The sequence below is a fragment of the Akebia trifoliata genome, chromosome 4 (assembly GCF_017979445.1).
Source record: "Akebia trifoliata isolate Shusen 1 chromosome 4, ASM1797944v1, whole genome shotgun sequence".
NCBI classification, from domain to species: domain Eukaryota; kingdom Viridiplantae; phylum Streptophyta; class Magnoliopsida; order Ranunculales; family Lardizabalaceae; genus Akebia; species Akebia trifoliata.
The window spans coordinates 36,056,660-36,076,737 of record NC_141378.1 but is presented as its reverse complement, the minus strand read 5'-3'; positions in this window follow the sequence as shown (position 1 = coordinate 36,076,737).

The following is a 20,078-nucleotide window of genomic DNA, read 5'->3' as shown; positions in this document are numbered from 1 at the left end:
TAAGCCCACGCATTTAGTAATGTGATAGAAAAATTTCTAAAAAGACCCTCCTCCTAAAAGGACTTTTTTCTAAATAGTCTCTAAGGGCGTGTTTGGATATCAGGAGCAGAACTACTGCTGCAAAAAACAGGAGCTGGAGTACTCTGTGGAGGAACTGAAAAAGTAATTCTGTGCAGAAGGGTGTTTGACAATCAACTCTGTGAAGTACTGGCAGAAGTACTTTTGTACTGGAAGTCTGTTTGGAAACCATACTGACTTCTCATGACTTCTAAAAAATTACTAGAATACCCTTATATTATACCAGTTATTATTTTTTGTTTTTTAATATCATAATATGCCTTCAAACTATATTGTTTTTGACATTTTAATTATAAATATTAATATAATATAATATAAGAAATATTAATATAATATTTTAAATATTAAATATTAATATAATGTGCTTAAATCCATTATACTTAAAATTTAAAATAAAAAAATTGACAACACCTCCATTGTACTTCTTACAATATATTTGTTTGCTAAGCTTGGTTCTATACTAAAAATCACTCACGATAGTCTCCAAAATGAGTCGTTGATCAAACTAAATCCTTGAAACAAATACATATAATTTCATTTCAATTTGTATGGAAAAAAAATCATTTTCAACTCAAAGAGGGAGAGATCGAACGAAGGTTCGTACCTTGGCTTTTCGTTTGCGGAGAGAGGGAGAGAGATTGGAGAAAATATGAAGAACACACCGATGTTCTGGTTGGCCAAATGAGCTAAGAACTAAATCTGCAATAAGGGCAGAAATATAAATGTAAACCATTTTGTAGATGAACAGAGATCTCATTGTCTCACATAAAAAAAATCAAATCAAGATCTGATAAACAAGATTTGATTCATCACATGTTTATCAAAGAACTAAATCGATCTTTTTGTTTGTGTTTTGGAATTATAAAGGCGGACAGAATATTTTGAATAGAATTGTGTTCAGCGATCTAGAGAGCGAATTAACCTACAATGTATCTGGATTAAGAAAGAGAAATAGTGACAATCAAATCTCACTAAATCAACAACAGATGCTTCTCCAATATCACCAATCAGACCTTCGAAATTAACATGTTATATGGCGATGAGGGAAGGAAGGAGGGAGAGAGGGTGAGAGAGAGGGCAAAGCACCTCCTTCGGATGGTCGAACGGCTGCAAGCAACAGATCGATGAGAGAGAGGGAGAAGCACCTCCATCAGATGGTCGAACGGCTGCAAGCAGCAAATCAATGAGAAAGAGGGAGAGAGAGAGATGGCGAAGCAACTCCTTCGGCTGGCCGAATGGCTACAAGTAGCAGATCGATGAGAGAAAGGGCGAAGCAACTCCTTCGGATGGCCGAACGGCTGCAAGCAGTAGATCGATGAAGAAAAAAGGGGCGAGTTCCTTCTTCGTCTGATTTAGGGCGCAAATATGATTTGGGTATTTTTGTGAAAAATTAGAAAAGTTGGGGGTATTTCGGTAAAATGAGCCGTTAAAAGTTTACTCCCCGCAAGATGCGAAATTGAGAAGTAGGTTTTAGCAACTTTTTCATAAAGAGCAATGTTTTGCTCTTGCGCGAAGTAATTCTCAGAAGGAGTTGCTTATCTAAATTATCCAAACGACTTCTAACTCCCCGCAAGAGTCAGAAGTAATCAAGGAGTCCTATCCAAACGCCATCTAAGTTTTTTATTGTACTTTGACACAACATTTAATAAACTTTTCCTTTCTAAATTGTCCACGAACCTCATCTTACCTGTGTAAGGTATTTGAAATACCCAAACTACCATTTTCTACAATTTTTGATCAACAATGACAAATAGAGAATAATGCTCTCTTAATTTTGAACACCTGGATGTATTTTTGTTATGATGATTTATAATATAAAAAAAATTTGAAGAACGAAATTAAAATTAGAATTTTTTTAATGATTACATTGTAACTTCTGATTTGCAATCATACTTTATTCATTTTTGGGAATTTCAAAGAGATTAACCAACTATTGAAATTGGAAAGATGAATTTTTCTTTTTTTTTGAAAAATATGATTTGCATTACAACATTGAGAACTCAACAGTAATTAAATAAAAAGTGGTGAATTCGACGTAATGCAAATAAGATTTTTCATTATTTTTCATTTTTCCAATTTTAATATTTGGTTAATCTCTTCGAAATACTAAAAAATGCATAAATTATGATTGCAAATCAAAAGTTACAATGTAATCATAAAAAAATTCAAATTTCAACTTCATTCTTATAAATCACCGGAAAAATAAAATCCATCTAGATTTCCAAACTTAAGAGAATATCATTCTCCATTTGTCATTCATGATCAAAGATCGTCGAAAATGATTGCAATCACCATTGAAAAAGTTAATTATGTGAAGAAGTAGGGAAAATGGTAGTTTGTGTATTTCAAATACCTTATACAGGTGAAATGAGGTCTAGGCCCATTTAGAAAGGAAAAATTTACTAGATGTCCTACTAAACTATAATTGATTAGGGACTATTTAAAAAGAATTCCCTCCATGAGGGTTCTTTAAGTAATTTATTCTAATATAATCTCAATGATAACGAAATTAGGGTGAAAATAATCATGATCCCAAAAATGATAGAGATTATAATTGCTAGCTAAATCTATCAATAATTGTGACTACTATATGAATCTACATCTAATTTATTCAATGTTGGAGAGGATTTCACATACCCTTAGATTGATCGATCAGAGGATGTATTGTGTATTGAGGCTTCCTAGTATTTTTGTAAAAAGCCATGCTAGAGTGACATTAAAATCTACATCGTTTAACACATTGTTGATGTGGAGATGTCCACAAAACCATAGATGTTTTTCACTCTTATCTCGATGAAAAGTATATGTGATTTTCTTAAACACTACATCCACATCTGCAATGTGTATAACGATGTACATTTCAATGTCACTTTCATCATTTTCCTGTTATTGATCAATCCAGAATCTCGAATTAACTTTTGTATGAAAAAAAAATTTCCTTTCTATTCCGAAAAGGTTGTGCCAAAATTTTCTATTGTTGTGTGCACTTTAATTAGCTTTTGTTGGTTTTACATTTGAGAAGGCGAGACTTTTTTTTTAACATTTCTAAATCTCCCTCATACTTTTAAAAAAAAAATGACATTTTTCAATAAATAGGTCCACCAAGAGATTTCAATTGATAGGTATAGTTGGGAGGTGGGCCGGCTCAATTAAGAGGGCATCAGAATTCTGTAAGAGGGGTTTCTTTCTAAATAATCTCTAACTTTTGTCCCCAGTGAACATTTTCTGTCTTAGTGGTCCTCAACCTCATCTTTCCTTATATATATATATTTTTAATGTCTAAACTATCCTTTTTCTCATCTTCTTTATATACTTAGATTTTCCAATAGCTATTGCAATCATTGGGTAAGAATTTTGATCATGAATGAAGAATGGAGAATGATATATTCCTAACTTTGAATATTTATATGTATTTTTTTATTTATAATAAAAATAAAAAAATAAAAAAATGTTGATGAGATTCTTAATTTTTTTTTAAATTTCATTGTTGTTTTTGATTCAAGTGTCCGTTTCGTAACTATAATATATGTATTTAGATTGTTTGAGAAGATCTAATCAGTATATAAGTCGGAAAAAAAAAATCTTGATCACATTTATAGTGTAGAATTTACCATTATTGATTGTCGAGTTCAACATTTTATCATTGAGCTCGACGATTTTTAAAAAAATTTGAATTCAACACTATAGTGATGGATAGATCCATCACTATAGCTTTTATTGTTGAATTCATCAATATCTTAAAAGCTGTTGAGTAAGACAATTTTTAAGAGCAATACGACGAATATATATATACTCCTCACTATAATGTTAAATTTTTACAAATTGTCGAACTCAATAATAAAAAATGTTGAAATCGACAATAAAATATTGAGCAAGACAATAAAAGTGATGAACTAAACATTGAAAAGTGATGAACTCGGCATTGTAAATGTGATTTAGATTTTTTTACTTTGATCTTAGATAGATCTTCACAAAATATCTGAAACACATATAATAGTTGCGAAACGGACACTTGAGTCAAAATTTATGACAAATTCTTTGAAAATTTTGAATTCCAACTTAATTCGTTATTTTTTTTTTTGTTATAAATCATTAAAAAAAATAAAAAAAAATATATATTTAAATGTTCAAAATTAAGAATATACCATTCTCCACTCATTAATCATAGTAAAAATTATCAGAAATGATTGGAATCACCATTGAAAAAATTAAGTAAATAAGACAAGAAACATGGTAATTTGAGTATTCCAAAAATATTACAAAGAGAGATAAGGTTGAGGGACCATTAAGCGAAAAAACCAAAAAAAAAAAGTACTAAATGAACTATCAAACTAATGCCCAAAAGTTAGAAACTATTTAGAAAGAAACCCCTCCCATAGGGTCTATTAAGTAATAGTTCATAAATGTTTCCAGCCAGATTTGCAAGATGATAGACTACTGATACTTCTAAATTTTAGTAGCAGACATCAAAGCTGCATCTGTGAATGCCTAAGAGAATTTACTAATCCATTGGATGCTTGTGCTCCCATCCCAACCGTATGTTTTGTACTTTGGCTGAAACATGGTTTAGAGCTAGAAAAATCCAACCATTGATATACCCTTTTGGTCTTATCTTATATAGTAATGAAAATTGACTTAAATAATCTATGGTAGATTATTTTTAATGTTTTCAGTCTTATTTTCAATCCATCATTATCAGCCTCTATAAAGTCCATTTTTTTAACCTGAATTCCATTGACTTCTGCTTCTCTAAAAATATTGTTTAATTTCTTGAGATTTCAAATGTTAATAGCATAAAAAATCTTTAAGATTGAAGATAAAAGTAAAATAAAAAATATCCAAGTGGTTAAAGATGATTGATTTTGAGAAGAAAAGTCAAGGGCTGCTATATCTTGTAGATGAGGACTTTTAGGTCATTTATATTAATCCATTAAAATAGACAAAAGTCAAGGGCACATAATAATTTGAAAAGATAGTGATATCTCAAATATTCATCAAACCAAACTTTAGAGGGGTATTCTAAATTACCTCATTTTTTATACATATTATACGCTACTCCTAAGACTCCAAGGCACACTGAAACTTTGAAAGCGTGTATGAAACATCTCTATTAATATCCAAGCATCAATATAATGTACGATGTCTTTATCAAAATCTAACCTTTTAAAGACATTATGAAATGCCACATTGATGTTCTTACTGTTTGACACATCTATTGAAGAGTTCAACTAGTCTTTACTAAGATGATTGAGGGAAAAAAAAAAGCCTTAGTAAGTCTCATCTAGTGTAAAAAATACCTCAAAATTCTTAACTTGAAAAAAATAAGTACTAAATAGCGTTAGTGCTGAAATTTATAAACGTTGAATTTAAATGTTGAAAAAGTTATTTGTTTAGATGCAAAATCAAGTTTGTTATATATTACAGAAATTGGTAAATTGTCTCTTTTACCCTTATAATCATATTATTCATTGTTTGCATGTTTCAAATGCCTATTTCTTATCAAACACAATAAAATATATTATTTCTTATAAAATTAAAATACAATTCATTTTTAAATAATAAGTAATACTCAAATTTTCAATTTATAAATAATAATTTTTCTTTATAAAAGCCCACAAATTTCTAATTAAAAACAATAATGTTATACAAGTCACCAAAATTTGAAATCAACATTGAAAGAATTTAATTTGGGATGAATAATTTTCGATGGAAATGAAAGATGTGTAATTATAAAAGCACCCCACAAATTATTAAGGGTAACCCATGCCATAGCCAATTTTTTTTGTCTTATATGAGTTAAAGTTTTTGAAATGAGCCAATTTTGGTGAGGATGATCTATATGGTCTAGAGATCATCCACACCAAAAGCAGTCCATTTCGAAACTTCTAACCATGCCAAAACTAGTTTAAAAAAAAATTTGGACAATTTATAGTTCTTGAACTTGTTTTGATAGGATTAGAAGTTTCGGGATGGGTTGATTTTTAGTAAGGATGATCTATTCATTGTAGAGATCATCTTCACCAAAAATCAAATCATTCTAAAACTTTTAACTCATATAAGACAAAACAATTCAGCCATGGTGTGGGTTTATTAATTTGTGAGGTGCTTATATACTTATCTATGGGATATACGAGGTAATATTTTTTTACGTATAACGACATACTTGTCCATGCCGGAAAAAGTGAAGTGCTTACAGTTTCAACGCAAAAATTAAGCATTAAAATAATATTGAATTTTTTTTACTTATTTTCATCTATAAGCACTGAAAATATAGAGTAAACAAACATGTTAATTTAACAAAAAATGTTGAATATTTTATTTTCAACAATAAACATTGAAAAATGACGCAAACAAACAACACCTAAGGAAAGCATTTCTCTAAACTACATTGGTGATTTTTAGTCATTGAATAAAATATCAAATCATATAGCTAGATATTATTGATGAAAATGCTAAAATGTGACAAAAGTCAAATATATGAGGGCGATATTAGAATTCCCTAGATCCCACAACAAACATTGAAAAAAGAGAGTTGTTATTGCCACACCAATTTTTACTAACGCCACACCAATTGTGTGCAATTCTTTGGTGATTTATATAAGGATTGGGTGGCATTAGTAAAAGTTGGTGTGGCAATAGTAGCTCTCTTAAAAAAAAACATGATGGGATGGAGAGTGATGTAGAGAACAAAATTAATATAAAAAAAAAATAGTTTTCACTATTAAATTTTAAATTTAATTTTGGGTGTTCCTCATCCACTTTTTAAACTTTGGAAATTCAAATTTACTTTTTTACCTTTTTTATAATTTTTAAAATTTGATTCCCATAAAATCGAGAGGATTGTGGTGTTGGATTGACAATATGACCATCCATGTTGGCTCAAAAACTATTATAAAGTTAATTAGGGTAGTCTAACTCTATTTATTAACTTGCAAAAGAGATAGAGGGAGAGAGAGCTACATGGACGATTGGGAATGTGGGGTTTAATAGGATCTCCAAAGTGTGAGTCTTCAAGATCGCAATCACAATATCTATATAATAAAATACAAATGTAGGCAAGGGCGGAGAGAGGATTTTCTTGCAGGGGCTAAACTATAGTTAAGGGTGCAGTTGAAGAACTTGAACATGACTATTTTTTGGAAGAATTAGGGTTTTTGGTCAAAGGTAAAAAGGGCACTTAGATCATTTTTCATTAATTTATGAGAGAAGACCCAAGTCAAGGGTGTAATGTCCTCATTTTAAAAACATAAGGTATCTCAATTATTCACCAAAATGCCTACATAACCTCTTGACTGGGTCATTTCCAATAGACTAATGCAAAATGATTTCATTACCTTTGTCTTTATCCTGAAATAAAAAACTTTGATTCATCTTCCCAAAACAAATCATCTTCAACCTCTTAAATAAATAAAAAATCATTGTAATTTTCAATTAAAAGATTAATCTACTTTAACCTTCAAATTTAAGAAACAAGATAGGATTTTATAATTAGAAGATTGAGAATTTTTTTAATAGAATAATATATTTTTTACAAAGGATTAAGGTGATGTTCAAAATGATGTATTGAAGATGAAATTAAAATAAATTTTAATGTAGAGGCTTGCTGAAGAAGATTAACTTTAGGAAAATAAGTAAGGATTTCTTTTTGTTACAAGTTGAAAATGAAGGTATTTAGATCATTTTCTCTTGACTTTAGTAAAGAAAAACAAAGTCAAGGGGGGCATGTCATCAATTTAAAAGCAAAGGATATCTTACATATTTACAAATTTGATTCAGGTGTATACCCAAAAATAATTGGGAGGGGGGAGGGGGGAGGGGGGAGGGGGGAGGGGGGGAGGGAAGGGAAAACAAAGTCAAAGTGGGTATGTTATCAATTTAAAAACATAGGTACATTATCTGAAATATTTAACAAAAGGTGTATGGGTATCTAAATCACCCAAAAAATTTAACACAGGGGGGGACCAACACGGTCAAAGGTGTATGCCATGAACTTTAAAACATTGGGGTATCTTAAATAATCAACAAAGTATAGGGGGTATTTAAATTCGAAAAAAAAATTGAGGGAGGCAATTGCCGCCCACCTTTTTGCGTGGGCCCTTCTTAGCTTCTCCCCCCCCCCCCTCTCCCCCTTGACTATAGGGCCCATATAGGGGATAAACGTCTCATCCATCCATTTTGTGTGGGCTCCTCTTTATTAGCTTCTCTCTCCATCCCTTAAACTTTATTTTCTTTCCTCTATTTTCCATTCATCCCTCTCCTTTTTCAATAGTACCACTCTAATAGGGCTCACAATTGTTCTACTTCTGTGAGAATTTCCTATTCAGTTACAATTTTGTGGGGATAAATAAAATTTCCTACTCACCCTCCCAAAAGTACTTTTATTTTCCTATTAGTCCATTTAAAAAATATACATCCACCCTTACTTTATGAGTTATTTACAAATGAACCAATGTCTACTTTTCACCTACCACTTCACCTTTACACATGTCACTCCCCTATTCACTCTCCTAAAAGTATTTTTAATTTTCTCATCTCTATTTATCAAAAAATCAAAGATCAAATAATATTTTTTAGATTTTTTCACAAATTTCACATTTACCCTCATACAAATGAAAAATCCAAAAAGAAACCTTATGTCCATTATCTTTATTTTTAGGATTTGACCACTTTATCCCCAAAAATTCTCCAAAAACTCTATAAATTATCTCATTTTCTATGAACAATTCATGCTCTCAAGCCCCTATCTCTCAACCTAAAATTCTACCAAAATCCCTACTCATTCTCTTATTTCCCAACCTTCAATTCAACAACTCTCATCTTATACCCTTAACTAAATCATTCAACATTTAAGTTCATCTCTCAAAATTCAAGATCATCTAAGAATATCAAAGGGACAAGATGGGTATTGTAGTTTTTTTTCTTTTTTTTTTAAATCTTTGAGCTTGTATCTTCTTTTTCTATCATTTTTTTTTTCTTTTTAGTAGTCTTTAGGATGTAATAGAAAACCCTCATTCATCCCAAGTAGATTGAACTTCAACCTAGGGCATAAAATGCTTGAGGCGATTTAGTTGAAAGTATGGAGATTGAAATCCCTTTTAAACTCATTTTCATCTCATGCATCATAATGTACACTATGTGCACACACCACACATGCTTGGCCATGATGAATAAATATGTAACTTTTCCGATAGGGTTGAAACATTAAGTTTTTAGTCAAATATGCATGCATTAAAATTATGGATTTAAGAAAATTTCATCCATGGTATTTCTTTAAAATTCTAAACCAATATTTTCACTCATGTAAAATGTGATGACTCCATGAGATATCTTCTTCTATAGGATATTTCTCATGTCAACACTAACATTAAATCAGTTTTCAAAGAGGTACATACTCACCATATGCACACACCCACTTCATGCATCTCATGCATCATTATTATGATATTCTTTTCAAAAATGGCTAAATTTAAAAGGTGGCACCTTAAATGGAGAGAATGAGGTGCTTAACACCTTCCCCATTCTTTAACTGAATTCTCTTACTTAGATTTTAGGTAGACCATACTTTTTTCATAAATGAAAGTCATTAAAATGTCATGAAAAATGATTTTTCTAAAAAAAATCAGTTCAGTTGCCCATTTAAACCCATTTCCAAAAAAGAATGATGACGACTCCAAAGAACGTAACATTAGAGGTTCAAATAATGAATATCTCATGTCTACAACTTGACGACTCCACTGGGAAATACTAACGAGTCCAAATCGATTTTACTTGGCCATTTTCTTTTATTTTAAAAATATCCAACTTTATTTCATTTTCTTGTTTTTGTTTCTAAGATGTTTGCTTATTGATTGACTCCATTGTCTTTATTGTTTTCTTTTCTTGGTTGAAGTGTATGTAATATTTATTTCTTTATCTTGTTTTGATTCAAAGTTGTAAGGGTCGATACATATTTGTAAATACACTTGTACACATTCGCTTCATAGCTCATTGCACAAACCACCTGATCTTATTTTAAAATCTAACCTTGGATGTCGGTACTCTCAAACCCCTTAAATCGTTCATTTGGGGAGGCGGGGAGGAGAACATCCATTTCAATCACCAACCTAAGAAGTATACATTTCAATGTGCATAGTGGTTTGAAGATAGAGTAACCTCAAACCACCTATAGCCGCATGCATCAATACGATTAGAAGCATAAGACACAAATGTTTCAAGATGAATCAACCTTTGAGTATCTTGTAATTTTCTTTTTTTATAACCCTTGAAGGCAAGGTTGTAATGTCCAAAGAGGCTAAGTTGTTTATATTTAAGCTTTTTTCCCTTTTTATTTTCGCACATGTTCCCCTTGGTAAATGGGAATTTTTTTTTTCTTTATGTTTTGCATTATCTTAAAAATTAAAAAAAAATTGGTCAAAAATATACGTTCTAGTCCATATTTAATGCACTGACTGTATAAAAATACCCTTGTTCGTGCATTAAATACGGACTTAAAATTTTTTTTGCTCATTTCGTCCCTTACATTAGTCTTGACAAATTTTCTATTGGACTTTATTTTTATTTTGAATTTTAAGGCCTAAAAATGATTAAATGAATCACTTTTATTGTTAAGTTTATGGCCCACCACTCGTCACCTATTGTTTGATCCAAGCCTACTCTCTACCGATCAAAATTGATCCCGACCCAACGCAGCATACTATTGACCTTGGTCACAATCAAACTCACTATCATTTATTATCGATGATCAACTCAAATCGGGTCCACGACCCGTATCCAATCCAAATCGGGTCCACGACCCAAATCCAACTCACAGTGGATCCAAAACCCGTATCCATTTCAAACTGGGTCCACAACCCATATCAATTTCAAATTGGGTCCACGACCCATATCTATTTCTAATTGGGTCCCTGACCTATATCTAATCTAAAGGGGGTTTACGACCCGTATCCATTTCAAATCGGTTCAAAACCCGTGTCAATTCTGAATTGGGTCCATGACCCATATCCATTTCTAATTGGGTCCCCGACCCATATCCAATCCAAAAAGGATCCACGACCCATATCCATTTCGGATCGAGTTAATAATCCACATTGGACCCAAATCGGGTCGTCCTCCAACTTTGACCAAAACCATATCCATGATTCATGTGTGATCCAACAAGGATGGGAATCGATTGAGCAATTCAAATGAATCCAATCGTTTTCCAACAAATTAGATTTGAAAAAAAAATGAAATAAGAAAAGAATTTTAAGGCATTAATTGCAATTCTTGATCAAAGTTGGTGCCTAAGAACGATCTTACCCTGTTGATACGAGGAAAATAAACTACGTTTATTCAAGGAAATGATGTGACTTAAGAGTACTCTTACTAAGCCATTGTGTGCCACTTCTTCCTTGGGGATCTGACTGGCCGATCTTGATTTCAGATAATTGAATTAGGGGGCTAACAAAAAATGTGATTTCCAACTCAATCCGTTTTTACAAAATGTTTTTCCATCTCAGCTCCGTGACGACAAACCTCCAGTTCTGTGCTGACAAACTCCCAGCTCCGTGCTGACAAACCTATGGCTCTGTGCCAACAAACCTCCAGCCTTGTGCTAACAAACCCCTAACTCTGTGCTGGCAAACCTCTGGCTCCGCACCAATAAACCTCTAGTTCCGTGCTGACAAACTTTTGGCTCCGCTCCAATAAACTTCCAGTTCCGTGCTAATAAACCGTTGGCTCCGCATAGATAAACTTTTAGCTTTGTGCTAACCATTACCTAACTCTATGCTAACAAACTTACAGTTCTATGCTAACAAACCCCCAGCTCCGAGCCGATGAACTCCTAGTTCTGTGATAACCAACCCTAGTTTTGTGCTGACAAAACTCCCAACTTCGTGTTGATAGATTCCAGTTCTATGCTGACAAACTCCAACTCCGTGCTAACAAACCCCAGCTCCGTATTGACGATCTTTTGGCTCCGTATTGACGAACCTCCAGTTCCGTGCTGACAAAAAATCTGATTCCAACTCAATCCAAGGCTCTCTTAATTCAATTTTACCAATTAATCTAATTTGACTTAATAATCATCATGCATTTTCATTGTGTAAATAATATAATAACCCAACACCTCTTGTCCACAGGTGGCCAAATGACTCAGAAAGAAGTACTTGCCACCTAACAATCCTCCATATTTTCTATGCTCGCAACCAATCATGAGCACTTCAAAGCAACCACAACAGTCAGTAACAGAAATAATAGCAAATCTCACCTCGAAGCTAGATATAGTAGTGAAGGCATTAGAAAAACATGACAAGATTCTAGATCTATTAATGAAAAATCTGAGTATCATTCAGGCTGTTCAACATCAAACCTTAGGCTCGAATCAGGTCACATATGAACAACCACAATAACAACAGTCACCATCACAGAATATCCTACCACCCATGGCTCTGACCAATCAAGAACTACCAATTCACATTTATTGCAACCCACAACGACAAGATGTCGTTCAAGAGGAAGAAGGTGAATTTAGAGCAACAGAGGTGAGAAATACCACAGAAAAAAAACTAGCCAACAAGCTTGAGACAGTTGAAGAAGAGATCCGAAAAATGAAGGGAAAAGACTCTACAAATAGAATGAGGTTCAGGGATCTTTGCCTATATCCAAATGCACCATTACTACCAAAATTCAAGTTTTCAGACTTCGAGAAATATAACGGCATTGGATGCCCTCTGCCTCACTTGAAACTCTATTGTTGATCTATATGCCAGTTTGGTGATGACGACAAGTTGTTGGTCCAACTCTTTCAAAGGAGCTTAACAGGGTAACCCTCTCATGGTTCTTTCAATTAGATCATTCTCGAATTAAGAACTGGCAGGACCTGACTACAATTTTTTCGGAAGAATAAAGATTTAATACAGACATGGGATTGGACAGAAATGATATGGCCAAGATGACTTGGAAGCCAAAGGAAAGTGTGAAAAGTATGTCCAAAGGTGGCAGGACTTGGCCTCTAAAGTGAAGCTACCAATAATAGAACAAGAGATGAACACCATATTTATCTCAACTTTGGGTCACTTTTTTCACTCACTTGGTGGGTCATACAAATGCGAGCTTCTCATCATTGGTCCAAGTAGTGGATCAAGTAGAGGACGGTATTCGATCGGGTCTAGTCTACGACCTGTCCAGTCTAAGGGCACCAATAGGGGGGTCTACTCAATAGAAATCGGTAGTCTTAAACAAGAATAAAGATAATGCACAAGTCAACAACCTTCTACTAGCATTTCCTTCTCTGTTGTAGAGTAGTTAAGCTGAGCATCATTAAGGGTTTTATTAGCATATTGGATAACATAAGGTTGTTTTTTGATTCGTTGACCCAGAACAGCGCCTATTGCTTAATCTGAAGCATCGCACATAACTTCCAATGGAATGCTCAAGTTTGGAGGTTGAATAATGGGTAACGAGGTTAACTCGGACTTGAGCTTGTTGAACGCAGAGAGTCATGACTCTAAAAAGTCGAAAGGAACATCCTTTCCCAATAGCTCATATAAAGGCTTCGAGATTTTTTCAAAATCTTTAATGAATCTACGATAGAAACCCGCATAGCCTAGGAATGACCTAATTTCTTTGACCATTCTAGGAGGTGGTAATTTTTCGATTAGACCTACCTTCGCCTTATCTACCTCAATCCCCTTAGCAGAAATAATGTGTCCTAGCACAATCCCCGATGTTACCATGAAATTACATTTTTTCCAATTGAGGACTAGATTGACCTCTTTGAAATGTACAAGGACTAAAGTCAAGTTATGGAGATATTCCTCAAAAGTTGGTCTGAAAACTGAAAAATCATCCATGAATATTTCGAGATATTTTTCTAGCATGTCGAAAAATATACTCATCGTGCACCATTGAAAAGCAACGGGTGCATTGCACAATCCAAAAGGCGTGCGACGATACACTCAAGTTCCGAAAGGACAGGTGAAAGTTGTTTTCTCTTTATCGACTAGAGCAACGGCTATCTGGTTGTACCCGGAATAACCATCTAAAAAGCAATAATAAGAATGTCTTGGTAGACACTCTAACATTTGATCAATGAAAGGTAAGGGGAAATAATCCTTAGCAGTCATCGAACTGAGTTTCCTATAAGTCAATACACACTCTCCATCCATTTTGGACTCGAATGGGGATTAATTCGTGTCTTGGTTCACTACCACAATGATATCAGACTTCTTAAGAACTACTTGTATAGGACTCACCCAACGGCTATCAGAGATGGGATAAATAATACACGCATCTAGAAATTTCATCACTTCCATCCGAACAACGTCTTTCATGACAAGATTTAACCGTCTCTGAGGTTCTAAGGAAGGCTTAGCGAAATCCTCTAGACGAATATGGGGCATCATCACAGATGGACTAATTCCCTTGATGTCAGCTATGGTCCAACCAATAGTTTCTTGATGTTCTCTTAATACTCCTAACAATTTTCCTTCTTGGACTTTATTGAGGTGAAAGCAAATGATCACAGGCAAGGTTTGATTCTTGACTAGAAATGCATATCTTAAGGTCTCTGGAAGTGACTTAAGTTCTAATTTTGGAGGCTCGACATGGAAAGAAACAAGATTGGATGTACACACAAGAAAACTTTCAACTTTTGCATGCCACCGCACATAATCTAAGAGTAGAATGGATTCAAGCAAAGCATTGACTTCACTTATAGACTCTTTTACGTCCAAGTCAAGGCCAAAGTGAGCAAAACATTTCGTTAGGGGATCAAAGTACCCTAACTCTTGATACGTTTGATTGACTATCGTATCTATCATGTTCACTTCCTCTATACCATCATCTACATCTATTCCTTGGAAATTGTGGAAGACGTTCAGTTTCACTTTCATATACCCAAATGCTAAAGTCATAATCTCGTTTCTACAACGAATGACTGCGTCAGACGTGACTAAGAATGGACGTCCTAATATGATAGGAATATAATTGTTCGAATTGATGACTGGCTCTGTGTTTAAGACAACAAAGTCAACGGGAAAATATAAATCTTTGACTTTAACTATCACGTCTTCAACTATACCCTTTGAAATTTTTATGGACCTATCGGTTAGATTCAATGTGATATCGATATATTTCAAAACCCCCAAACCTAATTGTTTATAAACCAAATGTGGTAAAAGGTTCACATTGGCTACTAAGTCTAAGGGACCTTTTTTGACTACTTGATTTCTAATGTGAATAGAAATTGTCGGACATCCAGGATCCTTAAATTTTGGTGCAATTGTTTGTTGGATGAGTGACGAAACTTGGGCGGGCCATTATGGCTTCTCGAGGAAACGATGTTTTCCTTTTAGCTGTAGTCAAATCCTTTAGGAATTTCGCATAAGAAGGTATCTGCTTAATGGCATCTAGGAATGGGATATTGATATTTACATTTTGGAAGACTTCTAAGACACCCTCAAACTACTTACCTATTCTAAAATCTCTAAGGTGATGGGAAAATAGAGCTTTTGGAATTGACAAAATGATGAGAGGATTTTTCAAATCTTTCTCCTTCTCTTTTGGAGACTCTATGACTTCTTTTTGAACTTTATCCTTCTCTAGGACTTTTTCTCCCTTGTCAGTAGGTTGAACCTTGTTGTCCACCTTCTTTCTCGAACGCAAGGTGTGAATAGCCTGGACTGAGTCTTGTGGAGCTCTAGAATGACTTCCTACTTCTTATTGACATTTCGATCCGTTTGGAATCAAATGTTGACCTCTAGGGTTAGGGATAGTTTGATTAGGAAATTGACCTTTCTCTCTCTCACTTAAGGAAATAGCAAACTACCCCAACTGAACTTCCATCTTAGCTATGGATTGCGCAGTGACCTGGTTAATCTGAGTTTGATTTTGATGGGTTTGCTGTCGAGTTTGGATGAACTATTGTTGCTGCCTCATCAACTCGACAATCATAGATTTTAAGGATGATTGTTGTTAGGCAGGCTGATAGTAATTGGTTATGGGATCTGGTATGATGGCTCTACAATATGTAGATTGTTGATAAGGGACTTGAAGAACAATAGTTTGATTTGTGGAAGAACCAGATTGCCTAGGAAAACTCCTATTGTAACCTGACGGATCACTAGATTGAATAGGTTCGTTCTGTCTGTACGAGAAGTTAAGATGAAACCTATTATCTGGGTGATACATTTGGCTAAAGTTAGCTTCCTAAAAACACTATATCCATTAATCGTATTTTCTTGTTCAGCTTTGACTTGAGGCAAATTGGGACAACACTCGACCAAATGGTCGTTGCTGTCGTATATGACGCACAAATAACTTGGTTCAACAGTCACTTGCCACACTGTACGAGGATCTAGGTGAAGTTTGGATATTGAAATGGTAAAGGTATCTAACTTCTTCGTAAGATTGTTCATCCCACTCACTAGACTAGACATGACATTTTTGAGATCAAGGTCTGCCTTCATCTCATACATGCATGTCTTCCTAACTCGATCGTCTCTATCAAACTCTTCCTGGTTAGTGCTCCAATTTTGAGCACTCTCAACTAACTCTATGAGAAAATCGTACGCTTGGTTGGGAGTCTGGTTCATGAACTGACCCTTATGCATTGACTCGACTAAGGTACGTTGATTCATTGTTAATCCTCTATAAAAACTTTCCACCAACTGTGCTTTGTCAATGCCATGGTGTAGGCACTTGACCAATAAATCATTGAATCTTTCCCAAGTTTGGGAAAATTCATCATCAGGACGGACTCTAAAATTTTTATTGGAGTCCTTCATTTTCTCAATTTTGGCCACGGGGTCAAATTTAGTCATAAATTTCTTGGATAGAACATCCCAGGTAGCTATGGAATTAGGTGTTAGGGAATTCAACCATGCAGCTGCGTGGTCTTCTAGGGATAACGAGAACAAAATAAGCTTGATACTCTCCTCATTTAGATTCTGATTTATAAAAGTTTGACATATAGTCAAGAATCGATTAAGGTGGGTGTAAGGTTGTTCACGCTCTAAACCATAGAACTTAGGGAGCATATTGATAATGGCAGCCCTAATTTCAAATTGAGGTGTATTATTCAATGGTAACACAATGCATGTAGGAAGAGATGCGGAAGTTGGAACGAAGAGCTCATTGAGAGTTCGCTCTCGATCGTCCATCATAACTACTGATGGTGTCTTGCTTATTCTATTAAGGGTACGTTCAATCTCAGGATCAAATGGTTATAACACGTTGTTCTGTGAACGTCTACTAAGCATGCAAATCACACAGTCGATCAAACAATTACGAAAAGAAAAAACTGGACCTAGATAGATTACCGAAAGCTAAACAGCTCCTAACTGGGTAGAAATAACGCAACTAGCCTTCCAACTCGATTCTATGAAGTCAATTTTGAATCATTCGGATCTCCAGATCTGAGGTGGCGCACAATGCATAAGCAAGGGCACTCTTAAATCACCTTCCTTTCTTGAATAGATTGAGTCTATTTCTTCAAAGGACAAGATCTTATTAGATACAAAAGATGACCAAGAAGCGCAATTGGCACAACTTAAAGCGAAATTTCTCTTATTAAGCTCGTGGGCCCTATAGTCAAGTCTAATTGATTTTATTTAATTTGATTGGATGACTAGTGAGTTGATTATCCTAATTAGAGCAAGGAATTGGTAATGACTTCCAATCCTTATCTTATCATGCCATCCCTAGGAGAGGGGTGATCTTTACTACTTTATTAACTATTCCATATGTGCTCAAATTAGAAAAATAACACAGAAAGGCAAGGAGTAACCCAGTAGCATATAGAGGCGTGGATGTTTCGAGATTACCTCTCATGCTAGATGGGGGTGAAGACGGTTTAAGTCGACTTAGGCCACCAATTTTAATTTTGATGTGTGAACCTAAGGAGCCGTGACGGTATTGTCCACCCGTCGTCCTTCCTTAGTCTATTACAATTCAAGTCTTTTTGGATAATTAAAAAAAATTACAAGGAATCCTATACAAGAAGTTTTAAAACAGAAAAATAAACCTAACTAAAAATTAAAGAAAATTGAAAGAAAAGAAGAAAAAAATGTTCACCTACAAGGAGCAAAATAGAAATGTTAGTAGAAATGATAGTAAACGGACTCAAAAATATAATCTAACTTACCAAAATCCTATTAATTTTGTCATAATTTATAAAAAATTTCGTTCTACCCCAAATCGATATACTATAATAGTTAATCGGAGATCAAAACAGAAAGTTACAATTAGTTTAAGTTTTGCTGTCAAGGGTGAAAAAGAACACGGGAATAACTTTATTTTATTCTATTTTATTTTTCTTTCTTCTCTCTTAAACCCTCAAAAACACTTGAACTTATAGAAAGAAATCAAAAGAAAAAATAAAATAAAATAAAAATGAAAGAAATGAATTTTAAATCAAAACTTACCATTACAACTTTTACCTTTCCCCAACAGCGGCGCCAAAATTCTGATGCGACTATCATTGTTTTTCCCACCGGAGTTAATATTAATCTTACTTTTACCTTACTTGTGGGACAAATAGGAGATCGAACCCAAGAGAAAGGGGGGGTAGAGTTAAGCTAAGAAAATAAAATTCGAATTAACCAAAAGGAATTAAAATTATTTTTCTTTGTATTTTTGAACTTATAAGAAGATTTAAATTTGCTAGAAAATGAACTAAAGTAAATGAAGTTAAAAGGAAGTAAACTTATGAAATTAAAGTACCATTAGAGGTGGATCTACCTAGAATATGTTGATGAGCAATTTTTAGTCTCTAACCTTTTTATAATGCAATAGTAAGAGCTTGGTGTTAGCTCTTTATATCGAAAAGTTTAGTAAATGAAAGCAAATGAGGGAATAAAAACAAAGTAGAATTCATTGAACTTCCTACTATCTATTATCTATTTTAAGCATACTTTATCTTGATCTAATCTAAGCATAAAGTATCTATATTAAGAATAAAAGGTGTAAGAAATCTTAAAGAGAACTCATGAGCATTTTAGATAAAAGAAAGACATGAAATTAGAAACAACACAAGAACTTGCTCTAGGCTTTTCCATTCCCAATGGAAGTGAGCTTAGCCTAATGTCATTGCAAGAGAGGGAAGATAAGAAATGAAAGAACTTTTCTTCATTTCATGGAGAAACTTACAAATTCTTCTTATTCTACTTCTTACAAGACTATTTAGCCAAAAGAAAATAACTAGAAAATGAAAATATAAAAAATAAGAAATTAGGCTAAGAACCTTAGATTTAAGGAGCCTTGGATAAGAGAACCAAGAGGGGACCCTTTCTCTAGATATTGAGGTTCTATTTATAGAGAAAAATATGTATAGAAGAGTTTAAAAGTAGCCTTCACTTTTTTTTGCATAAAAAAAATAAAAGAGGAGAACATGAGCTAAGGATTAGGGCATTCCAAAGTGGGCTCAAATGCTTTTGCCTTGAGATTTTGATTCCAAAATGTTGATTTTCTGCATAAGAAACACACGTAATTAGATTTATCTAGTAAATAGATTTATTTATGTATAATTAAGCCTAATTAACATGCAACATGGTGTTTCGAGGCTTATCATGATTATTACCTTAGTATAAAGAAATATGGAGAAAAATTAAGATAAATGTTTGGAAAATGTGTGTATAATTGAGTGTTTTGAGACACTCATCACCATCACGTTCAATCCTTAACCTAGAACTGGGGCAGGTCACCGTTATCGAAAAAGTAAAAAAAAAAAGAGATCTAAGGTCAAAAGAAAATGCCAAAGTATACTCCTGGCCTGTATGAGTATAAATTGTGAATGGCTAAAAGTACAAAAAAATGAAAAAAGTCAAAAACCTCGAATGTTTGATCTTAAGCTCGACCCAAATTTCTCACCTAAAGAAGTTTGTAAGACTTTGGGAAGAGACATAGATCATATTTTCAAAATAAAAGTAGACAAACCCCGTGTCCATTCTATCCCTCAATAAATCCAGATTTAACATTTCTTATCATTTCACTACTCTAGCCTAAGTCTACATTTCATC